This window comes from Ambystoma mexicanum, chromosome 5p (assembly GCF_040938575.1).
Source record: "Ambystoma mexicanum isolate Mex_15411 chromosome 5p, UKY_AmexF1_1, whole genome shotgun sequence".
NCBI lineage: Eukaryota > Metazoa > Chordata > Amphibia > Caudata > Ambystomatidae > Ambystoma > Ambystoma mexicanum.
Window position 1 is genome coordinate 399,925,522 of NC_090930.1, and position 21,390 is coordinate 399,946,911.

Consider the following 21,390-nt stretch of genomic DNA (forward strand, 5'->3'; position numbering starts at 1 on the left):
GCCGAGGCATTGACGGTGGCAGTGTTCGCCTCTATGGCGGCTGTGGTTGCTGCTATGGCCTGGGCTATCCCACACCTTGTGTCCTCCCCATCGGTGACATATTGTCTGAGCAGGTCCAACATAGAGTCATGTCTGGCCTCCACCCTCGTTAGCCATGCCTCGAGGTTGTTGGTGGGAGCAGCAGTGGTCGAGGGTGCTGTGACCGGGCCTGCAATGGCAGTGCTGTCCTCGGGGAGGCTGCTGAGGTCAGAATCTTGCAGCAGGGGATCCGCACTGCTGCAGGTGAGTGAGGGCTGAATGTGGGGTGGGGGGATGGGCACTGGGCTTGGGGAATGTGTACATGGCACATGGGTCAGTACATCCCGGTACACATCCTCTTCCACTGGGGTAGCAGTGTTGCTCAGTGGGTCAACAGCCTCGTCTTCCACTGATGTAGCCAGCTCAGTGTCCACGGTGTCAGGCACCGTGGGTGTTGGTGTGGGCTCTGAGGCTGCCCCGGAGGTGATGTTGTCGGTGACTGTTGTCTTTGGCGGGATGTGACTGCCCTTGCGGTTGGATCCTCGCTGGCATCTTCTCCATCGGTGCCTGGGGGGTAGAAGAGATGCAGGGCATTAGTGATGGTGTTACATGCTAGATGCATTATATGGTGCTGTGGAGTATTACATTTATCATGCATTCATATCTTACAGGTGTGTCACACAGGGTAGTATGAAGGGGCATTTTGGCGTTTGATGCATGGCAGGTGGCATGCCATTGTGTTGGGGTTTGTGTGATGTATTACATATGCACGGTCTATGTGTGTTGGCTGTGTGTTTGTAATGGGATTGGCACTCAGCATGCATTTCAGTGTGGCAGGGTTTGGCCCTCCATCTGCACAAGGATATGTTCATGTGTGTGTTGGGACATGCATTGCCTTGCCTAGGCTCTCTTCCACATCACTTGTGATACATCATGGTTTCCCCTACAGGGATCTGCAGGGTCACTCACCTCCATCTGCAGATGTTGTGGCATCTCCATCTCCCCAAATCCTTTGATGGACTCCATCTGAATAAATGTGCTTGTAGTCTCCTCCCAGCTTGTCAGTTTGGCAGGTGAGTGGGGACCCCCACATGTGGCCATGGCCTCCCTCCTGTTGCTGGCCAGGTTATTCCAAACCCTAAGGCGGAGGTCATCCCACCTCTTTTTGCAGTCCTTCACTGTCCGTGAGGTGGTGCCGACTGCCGACACCTTGCAGGCTACCTCCTCCGAGATTTCCTTTTTGCGCTGTTGCACCTCCATCTTCAGGTTCTGCAGGTTGATCGCATCTGCATGTGCTGCAAGGGTGTCTGCCAGCATGTTAAATTCTGCATCTGAAAAACGCTTTTTGTGCAGGCGGGGTGTGTTTTCCGGGTAGCCTTTGACATGGTGAATGGATTGGCACTGGTCTCTCCTGAATGCAAGTGATGGTTTGGGAGGATGGCAATGGATTGTGTTTTTAATGATGGCCGCCGCCGCATTTCCCATTCCGACCCGATGACGTTACTTCCAGGTCCGGTATTAACAAGCCCGGTATTAGCAAGATGTTATTACCGGGTCGGTATTAAGGGGTCCTCCTAGGCGAAGCAGTATCGGGGGTTGGAGCGCCTTTAGCGGCATGCCGGTATGGCCATTATCGGCATGGGGGTTCGCGCGTGCTTGCGCACTCATAATCACCCGCTATTAGCGGCGTCATACGAGCACGGACCCGCTAGTACCTCCATGCCGGTAATGACCCTGTTTTTACCGCGTTCCTCGTAATGAGGCCCATAGTGACCTTCATGCACACATTTTACAATTTCAAAGACACAAATGTGGGAAATATTGTCGTCGCAAATATAAAAACAAAGGTAAATACTACACCAAATGCCGCTTTGGTTTCCCTAGACCAGTTACATCATCAGGTCAAGTAAACAACTCCATGGGCCTCATTACAACTATTGCGGAATGGGGTTAACGGCGCCGCTAATTGTGCCAGTGCCGTTAAACCCACTCCACAATATTACAAGGTTCCCTCGCGGGACCCGCTCTGGACGTCTAGTTTTACCAGACGTCCAGAGCGGGTCCCGCGAGGGTAACAGGGAGCTAACAATGGGCCGGTCGTAATCGGCCCGTTGTTAGCTCCTGCACCCATTCCCATTGAGCCCTATGGGGGCTCAAAGGGGAATGGGGAAGGACCAGGCCCGGGTTCCCTGAAAGAGGAAATACCGGGCCCTCCATACTCGGAATGGCCTGGTATTTCCCCATTCAGGGAACCCGGACACAGTTTTGGAGGCAACCATGCCCTTATTAATGGCATGGCTATCTCCAAAGTCGTAATGAGGCCCCATGTTTTCAGTTAGACATAGGGCCTCATTACGACCCAGGCGGTAAGTTACCGCCTGGGTCGTACCCTTACCACCATGGTGTAAACTACGTTTACACCATGGTGGATGGTGGATTTACCGCCCCATTCCAAGGTGAGTGGGCGGTAAATCCCCATTTCCCATTTTACCCTTCCCCATTCCCATTTTTGCCCCATAGGGCATAATGGGAGTGGGGAAGGCGCTAATTACGCCACCGTAAATTGCGGTGGCGTAATTAGCACCATGGTCCCTTAGCGCCATGGATTTTAACGCCTGCAAAAAGCAGACGTTAATATCACCATGGCGCTAACGGACCTTGTAATCAGGTGTTAAGGGTCGGCGCCGTTTACGGCGCCGTTAACCCCTTAACGCCTGACTCGTAATGAGGCCCATAGTGTCAAAGGTAAATCACCTAAGAACACATATTACATAAAAAGGACAGAAGAAGCAAAATATATCAATGATAACAATGCAATCATTGCCCTCTTATGGAATGCAAACATAGATGTGCAGTACATTGAAGACAATTCCACTGCAGTTGCACAATATGTCACAGCCTATTTAACCAGAGCAGAGAAAAACAGAGCTTCAAGACTTCTGGGATGACTTATGATCTAACAAAACACTGTCACACAAATTGTACAGCTTAGGCATAAAAATGCTCTCTCATAGAGAATGTGGCTGCTATGAAGCTGCAGATCATTTAACCTTACGGCTTTCTATGGAAAATCTGAAAATATAGTATGGCTAAGTCTTGGTCCTGCTAAATCTAGAAAAAGAGATTTCAAATCATATGAGGACATAGAGACAATAGCCAAAAATGATCCCAACAGCCAAGACATTTTGAAAAACAATTTACTGAACACATACTACCCAAACAGGAGTACCTCGTGTCTATACCACATAACCCAAAACTTCACATACAAAAATAATATAAAACCAAATTAAAAGAAAGGTAGACACAAAGTGACACATTTTGAAGGCAGCTTGGTGTAACTTACCAAGCAAAGCTTAATTAATCATATCAAAAGGTCATTCAAAACTGCTCAACATAAAGAACTATATTACATGTCCCTGCTACAACTTTTTAAACCATGGAGAAAAGAAGACGAGTTACTAGATATCTATGACTCCTATGAAGATGCTTTCAAAGCAAATGAAAGTACTATAACAGATGTAAACTTTACATAGTACAAAACAATGTTGCACAATGACCAGCAACACGAAGAAGAACTCCAGGCCCAACTAGATGAGGACACTCCCGACAATAGTCAACCTTCTGTAACAGGAATCCTAGAACCACTGGGACAGCCACTAATAGCAAATGAGGCAGAATTAGCTATGACAGAAGTAGAAAACACCATTTGTCAGTATGAACAAGCTACAGAAGACGCCACTGTACTGAAATCAAAACTGAACAATGAGCAGTGTAGCATTTTCCAAGAAGTAACAAAGCAAATTGAACATGGTGTACAACATCAAAATAAAAACTGTACCTGCCAAAACTACAAACCCATACTGCTATACGTCAGTGGTGAAGCTGGTTCAGGCAAAACATTCTTAATCAAAATCATCAGCAAGTTCCTTCAACAACTGACAAACAACAAACTGTTGTAACTGCCCCCACAGGTTTAGCTGCCTACAACATAGGCGGTGTCACTGTACACTGATTACTACTCCGTCCAGTAGAACACCAAAACAAATTAGATTATTACAAACTTTCTACAGAAACTGCAATGGAACTAGGCAGAGTTTTCAAACAAATGAAAATGCCACTAATAGATGAGGTGAGCTTGTTCTCCAACCTAACATTGGCTTTAATTCACCTCAGATTACAAGAGGTACTCAAAACAGACTACGAAGAGCTCGTTGATGGAAGACACATTATTGTTTTCAGAGATCTTCTTCAATCAACACCAGTGAAAGGTGAACCTATTTTTAAAACCTTAGGGCACAAACTATGCCGTAAAACTCTTGGCAGCATAGGGAATGTCAACCTTTGGCACCATTTCCAACACAGAGAATTAACAGAAAACATGTGCCAGTCTGCTGACCTCACATACGCCAACATTTTAAAACGTATTAGAGTTGGTGTACTATCTCAAGAAGCACAAGCAAAATTAAAAACCAGGCACTTCAATGCACTTTATGGCCATAATTGGATGGATTATTAGTGAGGAACCTGTTATGGCAGGATTGACCTTTCAATGGACCTCAGCGGCTGTTGGTACACTTTTGATTGTCTGATCACGATCGCACGGGAACGTAACAACAGAGTGCTTGGTTCCTCGACTCTGTTTTTGTTGAACGAAAAGATTTTGGAGGTTACATAAACATATTCCCATGCGCCCACACTTTACCAAGCAATGAAGACAAATGACTCCCTTCTTGGTGTTCAAACTAAACTTTGATGTTTTTATTAGTATAATTGTGGTGCCCTCTGATTACACGTGTTTTGACGACTTGCTCTTCTTTTTCAAATCAGGGCTAATCAAATGTTGTTTCCCATTCCCTTTCACACAAATAACACATATCCATTGTATATATGCATTTATATTAAACATAATAAAAAGAAATTGGCCATTTTAGGGGGGGTGAAGGGTAGGAGTGTTACGGGTAGTAGAGAAACAGATATAGGGAGAGAAAATAAAACACAAAATTTGCACAAGGTTAGTTAATTCGACTCAACATACATTGATAATTGACTTTACTGCTCATTTCCTATGTACAAGTTAGCATAATCCCATCAGAAAAGAAAGGTTTGTATGGTCTCAGGTTCATAAAAAGGAATTAGCATACCCAATAGTGCGGGTTTGAGAAAGTATAATTTCTGTCTTTGGACTAAGTTCAAGAGTTAAATCCCAGGACATCTGGAAAAGGTCAAGGAAAACTGATTCAGAATAAGGTGCAAACCAATATCTCAACTACAAGTGCTGGCATTAATGGAGTTCATGGTGTTGCTGATCACATGCTGTGCTGAATCTAGCTTCCCATTTGTGGTTCTGTGGCAGAAGTGAAGCAGACAAGGGTCTCATACATCACTACATCTAGGATTACTAAATCCGCGACTTCAAAATGAAACTCAAGTATCATGGCGTTCGCGCCTTCATTTCGTGCCCAAAACCGCTGTTTACTTTGACTAGTGGTGCGTAGGCACAATATACACAGCTTCACGCGGTGACTCGTGTTTAAATAGTGTGTTTTGCAGTCCCCCTTTCCGCGTGTTTAAATTGTGTGTTACAGTCCCCCCTTTTTTACAGAGCCCCTCTTGCACGCTTACCTTAACTTTCAGGTCTCGTGCAAATAAGTCCTTTTCCTCCCGGCGTCTCTCCCGTACTCATATATCAACAGATCTGTTGCTTAGCAACAGAATCCTGCTGCGCTCTAATCTACGGCGGCCATGTTTGGCTCTAAAGTTCTTTTTTTGTTCTATATTAAACTACAAATACTGTGTATTTTGCGAATTCCGGAGTTGCCATTTATTTGTAGTTAAATAAAACCACTGTATGTTAATTTTCTAATTGTCACGGGACAAATTACCGCACATTTTTTCGCACTTCCTATTGAAGTCTAAATTGTTTTCTCAATGGAAAAACACGCCTTAATTTAATGACAACTATGTTCAAATATTGTTGTCCTGATGGATCACCTAAGTAGTTCCAATTACAGAGCATCGTATCATGTTCCCGGTAGTCCTACTTCAGTTTCTCTTCTGGCGGCCATATTTTGGGCAAATTTGGGAGTTGAATGAATAGAAATACGTGACTATGTTCATTACATACATAACCTGGTGTTCCATGGTGAGATCTGATCTGTCATACCTAGAGTATCATTCCAAAACCATATTTTAATGCTAAATGCGAGTGACACCTAATACCATACATCCCCTATTTTCTAACAGATTTGGGTTCTAGCAGTCAATACCGTCGTTAGATAATAATTAAACTCACAAATACTGCTGCATAACACAACCACTCAAGCAAACATCTAACCATATACCACAATCCAAAATGTTTACTTCCATGGGTATGTTATACTGCAGTGCTTTTTACCAAACTCTACTATCTTAATTGCATGACTTAGCCAAAACTTCACATACAAACTCTACAAATCAAACAGTACATAAACTTTTGGGTTGTGGATATTTGATGGATGTTTGATTCTGCGGGTGTGTTATGCTGCTGTGGTTGTGGCCAGGGCCTAAAGTCTTGGGTACATGGCCCTACGGCCTTCGGCCATGCACCCAAGACTCTAGGCCCTGGCCACAACCACCACAGCATAACACACCCATAGAATCAAACATTTTGACTGTGGTATGTGGGCTACTTATAGGGGATATTAATTACAATCAGTGCTCTACTAACAACCCAAACCAACATCATACTAAATTAAAATAGCTAATAGTACATTTATTATGTCTGTGGACACTCGCGAAGACCGCGGACATGGCGAACACATCAGGGGCACCTGCCACCTAAACAAATACAGCATTTGACCCATCTCTTACTCCCCCACGCTCCCCAAGTACTCCTACACACCAACAAACTCCCTGAAGTTTTATTTTTCCCTGTTAGATGCCGTCCTGTCCGCTGATGTCTGCGGATCCAAGATGGCGGGCGCATCAAAACAATGTGATGCACCTCACGCTTCACCCCTGCCAATCAGCGAACACGTCACATGTCCGCAGACATGATGCAAGCCGATTAGCCAATCAATGTCCTGTCCACGGAGCGAACAGGGAAATGTGTCTGCAGAGCGGACATAGATATCACTCATTTTTTTAGACCTACTTTTTGGTCCTTTTCAAAAAAAAATACTGGACGGATTTCCACAAACTTTACAAAAGCACGCTTTCGGGACCAAGCCGCTGCTCCTTCTGCAAATGTGTGAAAATACATCCAGCGGTTTGAGCTGTAGGCGTGAGCAAAGTGTTTTCCAAAGTTTGGTGAGGATTCGTCCAGGGAGAGCGGAGTAATAAGCGAAGTTATAAGCCACCCAAAAAGTGCTGTTCCTATGGGATTAGCAACTTAACCATAACAAAATGGCTGCTACCGCAGGCCATGTAATTTAATGTGACTTCAAAAGATGCCATCAAGGAAGCAGCAGAAGCTTGAAAAGCAGTGTCAGCGTTATGTTCAGGGAAGTATGGAATGTAATAATGGTTCAAAGTATAACAGTGCATCACCTGAAAATGTGAGTCATACAAACATTAATGACAGTGACAATTTGTATTGATGGACATGTAGATAGTAATATTGAAGCCACTAGATCTTCTAATGTTAAGCAATGAAGTAGACAGAAAAGAAGCAAATAAATAGGTAACCAAAATTCTGAGAAAAAGCTTGAACGTTTGAAACAGCATTCAAATAACATAGTGGTAGAAATATATGGCGGTCTATAGATTTGCACTGCAAGATGTTTTACTATCAGGTCTTTTTCAAACCTTTTTTGCACAATCTGAGCTAAAAAAGAACTTGAAACTCTATAAGAGAAATATTTTGTCTTGAAAAGAAAGTTGTTTATTTTGATTCTCAATTGTAAGAATGAGTGAAAAAAGTCATAGATGAGCTTTTAAAGATTTCTGATTCTAAGAGAATGGTAACTGCTAAGAATGGCTGTGAAGTGTATGGAGGCAAGTGCTTGCACACTTTTCACAGTGAGCAGTATTTTAGTGAAGAAAGTTACCATCAAAATTGTACAGTAACTTTGTCATTGTCTGAGCATGGTCGATGGTTATGAGGTTCAAGATTGCATTTTTAGTGAATTAGAAATTGAGAAGTAGCAGGTACTTGGATATGAAGATAACTCATGTACTTCAACTGCTTCCAACATAAAGCCTGTCCTGCAATGGAAGTTTACTTTGATGTTTGTTCAATATTCAACAGCAATCTTACACATTGTTGAAGTCATTACATACTTTTTCCACACGAGCAAAAGTGAAAAAAATAGATCTAAAAGCTTCAATATGTGGAACTTTGAAATTAAGAGAATTCACTGGTTTTCTAGTATGTCCCACCATATATACATGATGGGAGCAAATCATACTGAAATGTGTCACCTACTTACAGAGTTATACTTTTGTAAAGCACCAGCTCCTTCACTTGGACCTTTGAACACAGTATTGATTTGTGGTACTGTGGACGAACTAAACACGGTAGTAGAATCATTACAGGAGATATATGTTGGGTCAGATGCATTATTTCTAGAGACTGCTATTAGATCAGGTGAAATGAATGTCATGCTGTCCAAGGAAGGAATACAGGAATACTGGAAAATATGTAATAGGTATATCTCAGTTTGAATCAATTGCCAGTCAAAAGCTAAACAAGGTTTGTGTGTCTTGTTGACGCACATTCGACATGCCATAAATTCAAAAAGTGGATATTGAGAAGAAGTTTCATCCACACAGGTGATGTGTGCAAAGTATTCTTTTTGTATTTCTTTACAGAGGGTCGATTTGATCTTACTGATTGTCAGGTCTTGGGTAAGTATGGCTTCAATAGTATCAAACAATGTGCAACTCCCTCAAGGAGTGTTTGGAATAAAATTTGAAGTTTGTACTATTCCCTAAATTCTGCAGAACTTGAATATGTTTGAGATGATTGCATTACAAACAGTAAATCCATTTCAGCTTATAGTCCTTCAAAAGCACTTGTGAAGTAAGTGAAAGATAAAGTGGGGCATTTACCACTAGATTTGAAAGAAAATGTTCAGAATCTGGGTGTCAGACGGACGATTGAGGATTCATTGTTGATTTTATGGACGGGTGTAGCAATAAAAGACCAAAAAAGTGACAACAAATTGTTAATTTGTAAAAGGTGAAAGCAGCATGTTAGTATTTGGTGAGGAAGAATGAATTTAAGATGGTCTTCAGATTTAAAAAAACCTTCCACTTATTGATGTGCCTTCAACAACAGGTGGACAATTTCAGTGTGTTAGTAATGCTGAGGTTTCTTGTTTATATGAGCACTACACTATTCATTCTCGAAATTCTCTCGAGGTAATGTGTGATGCAATTACATTATATCAACTGCAGCAATTAAAGTGTTCCCCAATTAGTCTGTGGGAGAAGGGGTTAGAGGCACAATGTTTCCCAATCCTTTTTCCATTCTGGAAGAAGTAGTTGGTTGATCACCCTTCACCCATTTCTGCAATGGAATACCTTTGTACATGCATGTATTAAGAGGATCCATAATTCAGGACAAACATTTTCCGCTTGCTGTATGAGAGGGAATTCTCCACTCTTTGCTATTCATTGGAACATACACTGAAGGCTGGCACACGTTTTCAAAATGTAAATTGCAAGTAAAATGGAAGGTGAAAGTGAAGGATGAGGTACTAAAAAGTAAGATAACCAACATTCTTGCTATTATTTGTGGAACTAAAGAGTACTGGTACAGGTGTCATTCAGATGCCAGGTGCATGCTGCAAAACATAGGCTGACCCACCTGGTTTGTAATTCTGAGATGTGTACTGTACTGATGGGATGCTCTGTTGGATTTAATACATGAAAGCAACCCCAGAAAAAGTGGAGTAGATCACATGACACCAGCTGAACTCTGTGCAATGGACCCTTTTCTTGTGTCTTGCTTTTTCCACCATCCTTTTCTAGTTATGTCGCATTTCATAGGCAGCAAAGAGAATGCACCCCTTGGGCATGTTGAACATTTTCTTTGGAGGAAGGACTATCAGGGTCATGGAGCACCTCACTTTTGGATGCTTTTATGGGTGAGGGATGCCCCAAAGTATGATGAAGATCCAGAGAGCTGCAATGCACAGTCCCAATTCATCAATGACGACAATCCTGTCTGAGCTCTGCTTTTGAGTGCAGACTTTGAAGTTCAGTATATAACAAACAACCGTACACTGTTACACAATATGTTATAGCTTATATGACCAAAGCTGGAAAGAGCAAAGCAAATGTCTGTGCCTGTTTCCACCACATTGCAGACTCCAGCCACACCGAGAGGGCACAAGCCCTCTATGCCAGGATTCCCTCACCAGAAGCAGGATTAACGTGATACCAGCTACTACTCATAATACTGGTGAGATCAGGTGGGTGCCCAAGCCTTCTGTCCACCTTGCATTGATGTCTTTGCTAATTCATGCATCTGCTTGGAGCACAAGATCCTTTGAAGAGTAAGCCCTTTACAAAAATCAAAATCGGCTGAATTGTGCTTCAAATCCATTTCTTGCTGCATAACAAGCTGCGAATTACCATTCTAAAGTGGCTGACGCATTATTTGCACCTCTCTAAGAGGTACCCTAAACACATGACATCGCTTGCTGATTGGCCTCCTTCCCCTACTTGAGCCAATCGCATAGGCCAGTAGGCGGAAGCTGGCCCTCTATTCAAAGGCCCGTATTTGAAGGCCCTGTCTGTGCATGTCCAGGCCTTTGGAGCCCTGGAGCCCGGTACCCTACCCATCCGAGCTGTGATCTTGGATCTCAGGCACCGTGCTGTCTGCCACTCTTTGTGGGCCTCGCAATAATGATGTACCCTACGTAGTACCGCCATTTACTCTAAAGTAATTTACTTGACTGCTATCTCAGTGTAGCGTAACAAAAAAAAACTAACATTAGCCTTATTGACCAGTCGGTCTCGAATAAAACATTGCGGCTTAGCTGTCAGGTTTGCATGGACCTTGAACTTAATGTTTATAATGACCTTGTACCGGCAAAACTGCCAATTTCATTATCGGCGCTACCTGCCACCCCTGCATTTACAGTATAATTTCTGGATGCCTTGCCCATCTCTCGTGATTATCACTGTGATACCTTATTATGCGCCTTGTAATGCTTCGCTGAGCCGGCAATCCACTGAGATATCTATAAATGCAACACCTGTATAAGTATATCAACATCTGACCGCCACAAGCAGCGCACTCTGTTCCTGCTAACTAAATTGTTAACCTGCCTCAATCCTTATCACCTGACCTGCGTTTTGTCTTCTATTGCACTGCCTGGCCCTGGACTTGTTAATCTGCTGTACACCCTCGGTCAAATTGTGAATTGCCAACGTGTTTCCTATTTCAATGCCTGGCCCCAGATTTGCCAAACTGTTTCCAATAGCTGGCTTGTGAATTGCCAACGTGCGAATTGCCAACGTGTTTCCTATGTCATTGCCTGAATGCCTGGCCCCAGATTTTCTAAACTGTTTCCAATTGGTGCCTTGTGAATTGCCAATGTGCGACTTGCCAACGTGCAAATTGCTAATATGTTTCCTATGTCGATTCCTGGCCCCAGATTTGCTAAATTGTTTCCAACTGCTGCCTTGCGAATTGCCAAAGTTTGAATTGCCAATGTATATCCTTTGTCAGTACCTGGCCCTAGACCTGTCAAAGTGCTTTAACTTTTATCACTGGTATGTGACCTGCCTAAACAGTCTTTATTCTATTACTCGGTTCAGCCTTGCAAACATGCCTCATTCTTATCTTTAGCCTATGACATGCTAAACTACGCAATCCTACTTCCGGACCAACGTCCTGCTATATGCCCGCATACTATACTACATGGCCCACAAGTAAAGTGTAACACTAACCATGGCCACACTATTACCATGCTATAATACCTATCAAATTCTTACCAGCTCTACCACTAATACTAACCTAAGGACGATATTGTGCAGCCACTGCCCGCTCACACCCATCCAATGGATCCGGCTATATGCCACTCGGCCCACACCTAATCAACCCTATCCTGTAAATATCAGGAACTCTAGACTAGGATCCCGACTAAAGAATGTCCAGTTGCTGCCCATCTACTACAAAACACGAACAAGTACAAATGCCACTCCTACTAGGACTACGAGGGGCAATCACGATAACCACAAAGACAGCATCAACATGCCTATCCCTGCCAATAAAACACCACCCACAGTCATCTCAAATTCTGATGCCCCACTAAATAAGGGTACTCTCATAAATGCAAGATCTCTTCTGGCACATGCGTTAGATATAGCTGACCTCATCATAAAGAATAATCTGGACTTCTTAGCAATTTCTGAATCCTGGCTCCACGCTGCAGCAGGCCCTACTCTATCACTAGCCATACCTGAAAATGATATCATCCTCAGATCAGATAGAGAAGCCTGTAGAGACGGTGAAGTAGCTTTCATTGCCAAAAAACAACTTGTCTAAAGAGAACTCCCGAACCAACGGTTCCCCTCAGGAGAACTATTGTCTATCAAACTACCACTCACTGCCACACGTACCGTAACGATCCACCTTTTGTATACGCCAACAGCCCCAATATCTTCATTTGAGGAAGACATCACACAACTCCTCACTTGGAATACTAATCCAGGCTCTCAAATTATGTTGATGGGAGATCTCAATCTAGGCCTCTTTGACACCAATGATGACAATATCTAAAGAGATGGATAGATACCCTCTTTTTTGTTTTCAGGGGGCCTAACTCTGGGACATCATTCAAACAGAAAATTTCAAACCAGAAAAACCACGGTTTGCTTTTAAACGAAGCTGAAATCTGCAAGACCGATTAGTACACACGTACGAAGAACCCAAAACACCACCAAATGCGCAATTATCTTTATGGAACATACCACCTGTGACTGGCCACTATAAATGTGGGACATGCTCTGCACCCTCGCACAAGACCTAAAAAAGATCAACTTGTATGGGACAACTTGGAAATATAAGTCTTTTACTAATTGCAAAACAAAATGGTCGATTTATGGGATAAAATGCCCTTGTGGACTGATCTACATAGGGAAATGCAAAAGAGAAATATTTTAGCATATCTGTGAAGACAGATCATGCCTCAAAAACCAAGTGTAAGACAAACCAAGGGTAGCACATTTTAAAGCAAAGAAGCACAAACATAGAGACATGCTGTGGTTGATTATCCAAACCGTCAGCAATCCATTCCAAGGCAGAGACTTTGATCTCCGACTAAGACAACTCGAACTGAAATGGAGTTTACGTTTAGATTCAGTAAAGAACAGTCTAAATACATCTATTGAGTGGAATCTGTTCTTTAATAAGTGATACCTTTACCCCTAAAACTGTTATATTTCAGCCATCTCCTGACACCTTATGAAGACTCACAGTTTGATCCGTGGCAAATAAGGCAGCATCACCCCGTGTCCCTCTACCCCTCTGATGACACTTAAAACCTTGTATAACACCCTCACTGGGGGATAAATGAGACAATGTAGTATTTGTCAAATCTCTTAAAAACATCTTGTACTAGTGCATGGTCCAATGTCAACATACAGAATTAATAATAATAATAATGTTTTCAGCATTGAATCATGAACTTTTCTTTATTCCTCTTTATTCATTTGTATTCATTTCTAAAGTAACCCACAATGAGCCAATGGTTTTGTTTGTTGTTTGCCTAGGTCTACTATTTGTAGAAACATGATTCCTCACAGTACTCAGTCACTTTCCTTGATCATAAGACATATAATACGCCACTTTAAGGTCGATGATCCATAGAGATAAACAAATAGGAGCCCTCACACTTTCCAGCTGTAGCTGGTAAGTCCTCATCTAATTACGGCCCGCGCAATTTTAGAAAACCGTTTAGCATTCTTGCTATCTACTGTATAACAGCTTTCACTGTGTTACACAACACGACTAGGCGTTGCCTAGCAACTGCCCAGCAGCATCTCCGTAGGGTTAATATATCCAGGCACTCTCAGTCCCTTCTCGAGCTACCACGCATGCGCAAACAGGAGGCACTTTTGGGTTGTCTCAATGGAGCAGTTTCACAGTAAGTCTTCTTGTGGAATCGTATGCGTGAATCTATGTTTTTGAAATACGCGGCTCAGATATAAGACTACACCGATGCATGACCGGTGCGTGGCATGTCCTAGATTAGTATTACAAATCCGCCTGCTACGATCACTTCTTTGCTGCACTATTAGTCCTGTGACTAAGCACACAACTAGCCACAATTCACTAATGCCATTTCTTCACGTATCAGTATTGCGAGCTAGCATATTTGCTGCTAAAACCCCTTTTGATTAGCCCTGTTGGATAACTATGCCACCACCCGGCTAGGTTTCCACCCGGCACAATCAGCCTGGCACACAGAGTACGCCGCAATAGGACTCTTTGTCGCAATCATGTTATTCTTGGTAGTTTGGACTCTATTAACAACAACGCATGCCAGGCATGAGCCTCTCCCATTTTTTGTTTCAGAGGTTTTTACAGCGCTCCACTGGCCAAGCCCTGCTGACTTTGACCAAACAGGGGTTTGGGAGTATTTTGCCTGATACATGTACTCCACCAGGTACCTTTACCAATTTTTCTGGTACGATTTTTTAATAGTCAAATAGTGATATCAATACGGTACAACAGCCACTTACCTTATTTCTCCACAGTAATCACCAAAGTGAATTTGAAATCTGGGACTACACTGATGTTAGTCCTCTACAGTTCTCAGACGCCTTGCTGACCTTGACAAACAGGGATTATTTTGCTCTATTTATGCACTCCACTAGGTAATTCTACCAGTCTCTCTGGTATGCTTTTGTAATAGTTAAATAGTGATACTATCAAGGTACAACAAACCCTTACCTTATAACATAAGAGTACATTTGAAATTTGCGACTACAATAATGTTAGTCTTCTTCAATTCTGAGCCCAAGACGCAGAGAAGAAATAATAGGTATGTCACAACCAACAGATAACAGAGCCCCTCAAAAGGGCCCTTTCATTGTTCTCATGCTCACCAGACACATTATTCAAACACATACTATTTGTTTTTATTCAGATTTTAATCATCATCCATCAACAAACGTGATTTTGAGAGCAACCTCCCACTGCCTGTAGCACCAGTGTCCTGAGGAAAGTTTGGAGGCCTTTGCTTAAACTGTGTCAACCAGAAAATGCTCTCTGTATGACCCCCAAACTGGAAACACGCAATTAGTGTATACAGATGTAATGTGCTTTTATCTTTTGCAGCACATCTAATCACTTTCTGTTACTAACCTCACTTTTTCAGAACCTAATGTTCCTGTGTTGTGAATTAATTGGTTGCTTTTGTCGTTGTAATGTGCAACTTTATTTAGAATAAAATTTGCATTAACAGTATCTCAATCTGTGAGCTTGATCATGAATGGCTAAGTGAACTACATTTTATCCTACTGTAGGTTGTTTCAGCACTACCTGTGCATTGAAGGGAGGGGTAGCATTGACTCATCTCTTTTCTTATTAACCAATGATGACACTGCATTAGCTCTAGCCAACACAATCACAGAGTTAGGCTTCACTCACCGCATCACCAATCCTACGCACTGTAAAGGGAGAACCTTGGATTGGCTAGCTGACCTAGCAGCCTGATTCATGGAATTATTTGCGTGAAAAACACAGATTTGTGCGCCTTTCTTCCCAAAAATCCCTGTTTGAAGCATGGGGATTTTCGGGCAGAAAGGCACGCAAATCTGCGTTTTTTCACGCAAATAATTCCATGAATCAGGCTGTAAATGGTCACACTAAGATTTTATCCAACACACCTTGTGCCTGGTCTGACCACCACGTTATCTCCTTCACCATCCAGGACAGCCTGCGTTTAAACTCTGGCATTATACACGCACCTCCAACACTCACCAGAAACAATCTAAACATTACAGCAGAGAAATTACTCCCTTTATTACAGCCTATCACCAAGCCTCCTAATCATACCAGAATGGACCCATCTTCACTCGTGGAGCCGCACAATCACACTATGTGCAAACTATAGAGAGAGTAGCACCTCTAAAAATGCACAAAGCCAAGCCACTTGCTCACATAAACACTTGGTTCACCACAAACCTTAAAACTGGGCACAATACAAAAAGAACAGCTGAAGCAAACTGGAAAAAATATCCCACAGACCTGAACAAAGAAAAGTTCACAAGGGCCTCTAATATTTACAAAGCTGCGGAAGTGTGGGTGAAGTGTTCAGTCGTGTTCATGTTCGTGACTGGGCGCTGTGCAAGGATTACTGCTATTTTGTTTTTGGAAAGAGGAATATAGTGTGTGTTCCATTCTATTCCTTTCCTATATTGCTGGCTGACTGAGGAAACTGTTCACTGCACCTTTAATAAGGCGGGATCTGATTCAACTACAATAGCCACGTCGTACGTAGAAGTATAGCAGAAGTTTGGCTGAAGTGTTCAGTCGTGTTTGGGAGTGGCGCGGAGGGGCGCACTCAAGTAAATCTTCTCTTTTGACAAACTGTATACTACAACGCTTGACCTCAATAATTAAGGACTGGGCTAGCGTGAACTGGGTTGGCCTGATTTAACGCCACCACGATCAGCAGCTCATGACATGCAAATTGAAGCAGTGAACTTCTATGGCCTGAAGCAAACTGAGGGGATCTTGGTAAACGCGTTAACTCACTAAGGGCTATTTTCAAGAGCGGAACTTGATTGTAAACTGTTTTATGGTTCGCTTCTACGACCGGGGCTATTTATATTTGTGCCTCGCTCCTTTAAAACATGTGGTCCTAGCACTTGGTAGGGCTCTCCTTACTGAACAGTGGCCAAATTGACAATTGGGAAAATACAACGATGCAGTTGAAATACAATACTCAGACCTGCACTGCTTGTCCTTTTTTCTGCTCTAAAGCCACGAACACCCACAAGACTGCAGGCCTCTGCCCTTTGACCCTGGGAGCTGGCTGGGTTGGAAAGTTTTGGTCAAGTCCATTCTTTTCGTATTGGCTTGGTTGTTGGAATTAGGTCGCTTCTTAAGTGTTCCTTTATGGTTTCTGTGATACATCAGGAGATTGTGGGTTTTTACCCATTGACCCTGGTGCAGAGGTGGCTTTTGTGAATTAGGTTTGGAAGACATTTAAATATCCAAGTGCCTCTTAACAATATAGAAGAACATAACTTTGCCAAATACTACATGTGCTACAATATAATAAGTGGTACAGGTTGTCCGAGTGCTATTTGGAAGGACAACCTAAGGGCTCTTGAGACCGGCCACATGAAAGGTCTTGAAGACAAAGATGTGAGCACTTCTATACACTATCCTCAAATCCACCATTCTCACAATGAGGGGCTAGCTGATTCCAATACTGACTTCCCTGCTCATCTAGTAACATCAAGACCCAGCCCCCACCCCCAGAGGGTTTCAATGTCAAATACACTGCAGAATAATTTGGACTATACACTTTTGACCTCAGCAATTTAAAAAACTATTTTGAATGGGAACATTTCAAAGAGAACCTTAAGTGATGTTGCCATGGGTGAGGGTCTGGGTGGGAGACCCAATTATAATGGCAGCGCAAATGAAGAATATGTCATGGTTCCAATGGACCTTTCTGAGGGCCAGACAAAAGAATGGGAGGTGCCGACAGATGTGATCTCTATTGTCGAATCTCAGGATGTTAGCCCTATAAGTAGGGATGCTAATTACACAGAAAAAAGTCATCAACATGGAAAGATGACACAGAGCTCCACAGAAAACTCTGATTCCCCATTAGAATCTACACTATCATCATTGAGTTTTGTACTAAACTCTTTAGTAAGTGTCTTGGAACTACTAAAAGTAGAGGTCCAATCCAATTCTGGAACTCTAATGGAATTAACAAAGGAGGTGGGAGCCTGTGAGTCTGCAATGATAGGCCTAAATGGTCTGATCCAAGTTTCTGTTAAAAAAAAGATATCGCTCTTGAGTGAAGACTCAAAGCAGAATGCAATAATGGGTAAGGATATTAAGGCCCATTTGGACAAACTCGACTCAGACTTTGCAATCTTAAAATCTGATGTTACTCGTATGAGGAATGACTTGGCAAAATTAAGAGAAGCAAATCAGGAGGTAGCTATGGAACCTCTTCCATTTCATGATACCTCGCTCTCACAATCGACCTTGGAAGAATGTATAAGATTGGTGCAATTGGGTGAGGATGCTGTGCCTGACTCGCCAAGGAGGGCCAAACCTAGGGCTGACTCAAGGAAATCCCTAGATGAGATCAAAGATCACCAAAATGACACCAAGAACCCCACAGAAGAAGAACCAAAGGGGAAAAAGAAGGGGGTGGGGAAATCTGTGTTGAATTGACTGCAGATTCACTTGCACAAAGGGAAGTTTCGCCTGATAGTGCCAACCTGAATAAACAGCAAAGAAAAAAAAAATAAAAAAAAAAAAATGAGGCAAACATTATTGCTGATGACGGGGAAGCATAGATTATACCTGCTCACCCTCAGAAATCATAAAACAAGAAACAAGGAAGACAAAAAATTGCTGGGAAAAGGTCATTTTTCAAGGCTCTAAATTCCAAGAGATCTGGAAGAAAGCTCAGGAATCCCGAGTACGGGTTTGGGAGTATCGTAGAGCCCACCAAATTTCAAGAAGATCAGTGTTGGCTTACAAACAGAAGATGTACTGGACCTATTAAGAAACCGCTCAGAGTTTCTCCAATATTCCTAAAGAAAATAAAACAGCTTTAGGAATTAAAAGCAAAGCAACCTAGTCAAGAAGGTAATTCTGACAAGGAAGCAATTATAATAATTGATCTGGAGGAACAAAGGCAAACCAGGGATTTGAGACAATATGCTCCACAGACAAAAGCAACTCCACAGCCCATACAGCCGAATTAAGGGGTGGTTGCCAATGGGGAAATGGTTATGGGTCTAGGTGGTCAAGACCTCATGGAGAAACCAGTGAATCCGTTCGCAATCCCAGAATTATGGCTTAAAAGGTCGAATGCTAGTAAGGGAAAGGGAAGCTTAAACAGAAGCTGTATCTTGTCGATGACAAGATAAATACTTGACCGTTACCTTCTCTCAGCACAAGACATTGATTGCATTAGTTTCCCGTACAATCACACTCCATAGGTGGCGGAGGTGGTGATGAAATCCCACTTGGGGGCTACAGCTGTAAAGAATGCATCTGCCAACTTAAGTAAAGTGGGCCTCAACGTTTGTCAATCACTCCCGATACTGTAGGGTGGCCAAGACCAACACTAGATCTCAATTTCCCCTCAGGTGTTGGGGCCACTCAAATTAGGTCACGTGCTGAAGGAAAATTGAGCTATGGAGCCCAATAAAAGGGGGAAGGAGCAGGGATCAAACCCAAAAAATAAGATCTGGGATCTCCTTCCGGGAATCCTCACTGAGGTCTTTCAGATGCTATCTGTGGTTGAGGAATTTCTATAGTGAAGCAATCGTTGGGTGTTGTCAGTTGGAATACGCGGGGCTCAACTTAATTTAGGGGAAAAAAAATGAAGTCATATATCTTTGAGACTCATGATGTGGTCCTCTTACAGGAAGCATGGCTCATGGAAAAATTGTACCTTGATGGTTTTACGTCATTTCACCAGGGGGCCCAAAAAGCTCCACAAAGAAGACCATCTGGTGGTATGATGATAATGATAAGGAACTCTTGCATATCCCGGTCTGAACCACTGTCAATTAGTAGACAGGGAATTCTTGCGGTGAGGGCATAGTTTCTTGGTGCTGAAAATTCACTTCTAAAAGCTTCATGGATTATAGTTAGTGTATACTGGAGCCATGCCCATTGCAAACTGTCCTATTTTTTGGATTATCTTTTTGATCTCTTGTCACATGTGTTGATAAAATATCCTGATGATAGAATCTTGCTGGCATGAGATCTAAACTCTAATTGTTTGAGGAATGGCGCTTATGCTAATGAGAAGACTCCTTCTATCAGATATGGCTGTCGGTGGTCTAACTTCTTTGGGGATTTGAACCTTTGAATAGCCAATGGGTCGATAGAGGGCGACATCCCAGCTGCCAAAACATGGAGAAGTGTTGGGAAGTCATCCACTATAGACTAGTTTGTCATGTCAGATCAGCTGTATGCGAATTGTACGGAGTGTAAAGTTGTGGATAAGGGGTCTAGTGATCATATTCCCCTCTCCTTATTCTTTGACATGCAGAAATCGTCGCAAATAAGGGACACATATGACACTGCATTATCGGTAAATCAGAATGGGAACTGTGTCAGCCAGTTCAGGCAGCAAGGTGATCAGTTAATAAATTAAATTGCTCCTCAAAAAAACCTTAACTCAAGCCATGCGCAAGCTTAAACGAGAAGGGGGTGATTATCAGGTGATGCTTAGGGAAATCAAATCTTTGCAGAATAAACTTCGAAACTGGTCTCGACTTCAAAGGGCAGCTATACTAGACTCAGATAGTAAAGGGATGTTGGGGGCAGTAATGGAGTCTAATTCCAGACATTTTGGGACATAATCAATGACTCCTCCTCGAAGAATTCCAATTATGTTGCCGAGCTAGTTTGGATAAAATATTTTCAAACTAAATTCAAGTAACCTAAACCACTTGATTGTCATCTGGAAAATGGTCAGTAGTGGTCACTAACCATGGATAAAAATCAGATTGAGGACCTCATCAATAGCTCTAGTAAATCAGGAGCTTCAGGACCCAATGCCTTGACCAATGAGATCTTACGAATGTCAGTGGTACTATGGACTTCCATCTTACTGGTCTTGTTTAATAACATCTTGATTTCTTGTAAAACTCATGGAATAATGCAATAATCATACAATCTTTAAAAAGGGGGAGCAATCTAATCCTTATAACCACAGACCAATAGCATTGATGGATGTGGATAGTAATATTTTTACAAGATTGGTCCTTAAGGATTTGAAAGATTGGGTGGACAAAGCCAACATAATATCGAAACATCAAACAGGCTTCCGCAGGGGGCACTCCACTTCATTAAATGGTACAATACTTAAAAGTCTATCTACTGACAACACAAAACAAACAGGTCTGTATGTTGCGTGGATGGATCTCTCTTGTGCCTCTGATACCATCAATAGAGGTAAGCTACAGTGCAAATTGAAGAAATGGGGTATTCCGCAGGGGCTACTAGCCATAGTCATCCATCTCCATGAAGCCACCTTAATCCAGGTTCGCATGAACTTGGGGGGAGATCTATCTTCAAAAATAGTACAATCTAAAGGCATAAGACATGGGCGTATAGTAGCGCCCTGTTTGTTTAATATGTTTTTGGCAGATCTGTGGAATTACCTCATGGGCTTGGCATTTGCACCTCCATGATTGGAAGACCAAAAGATC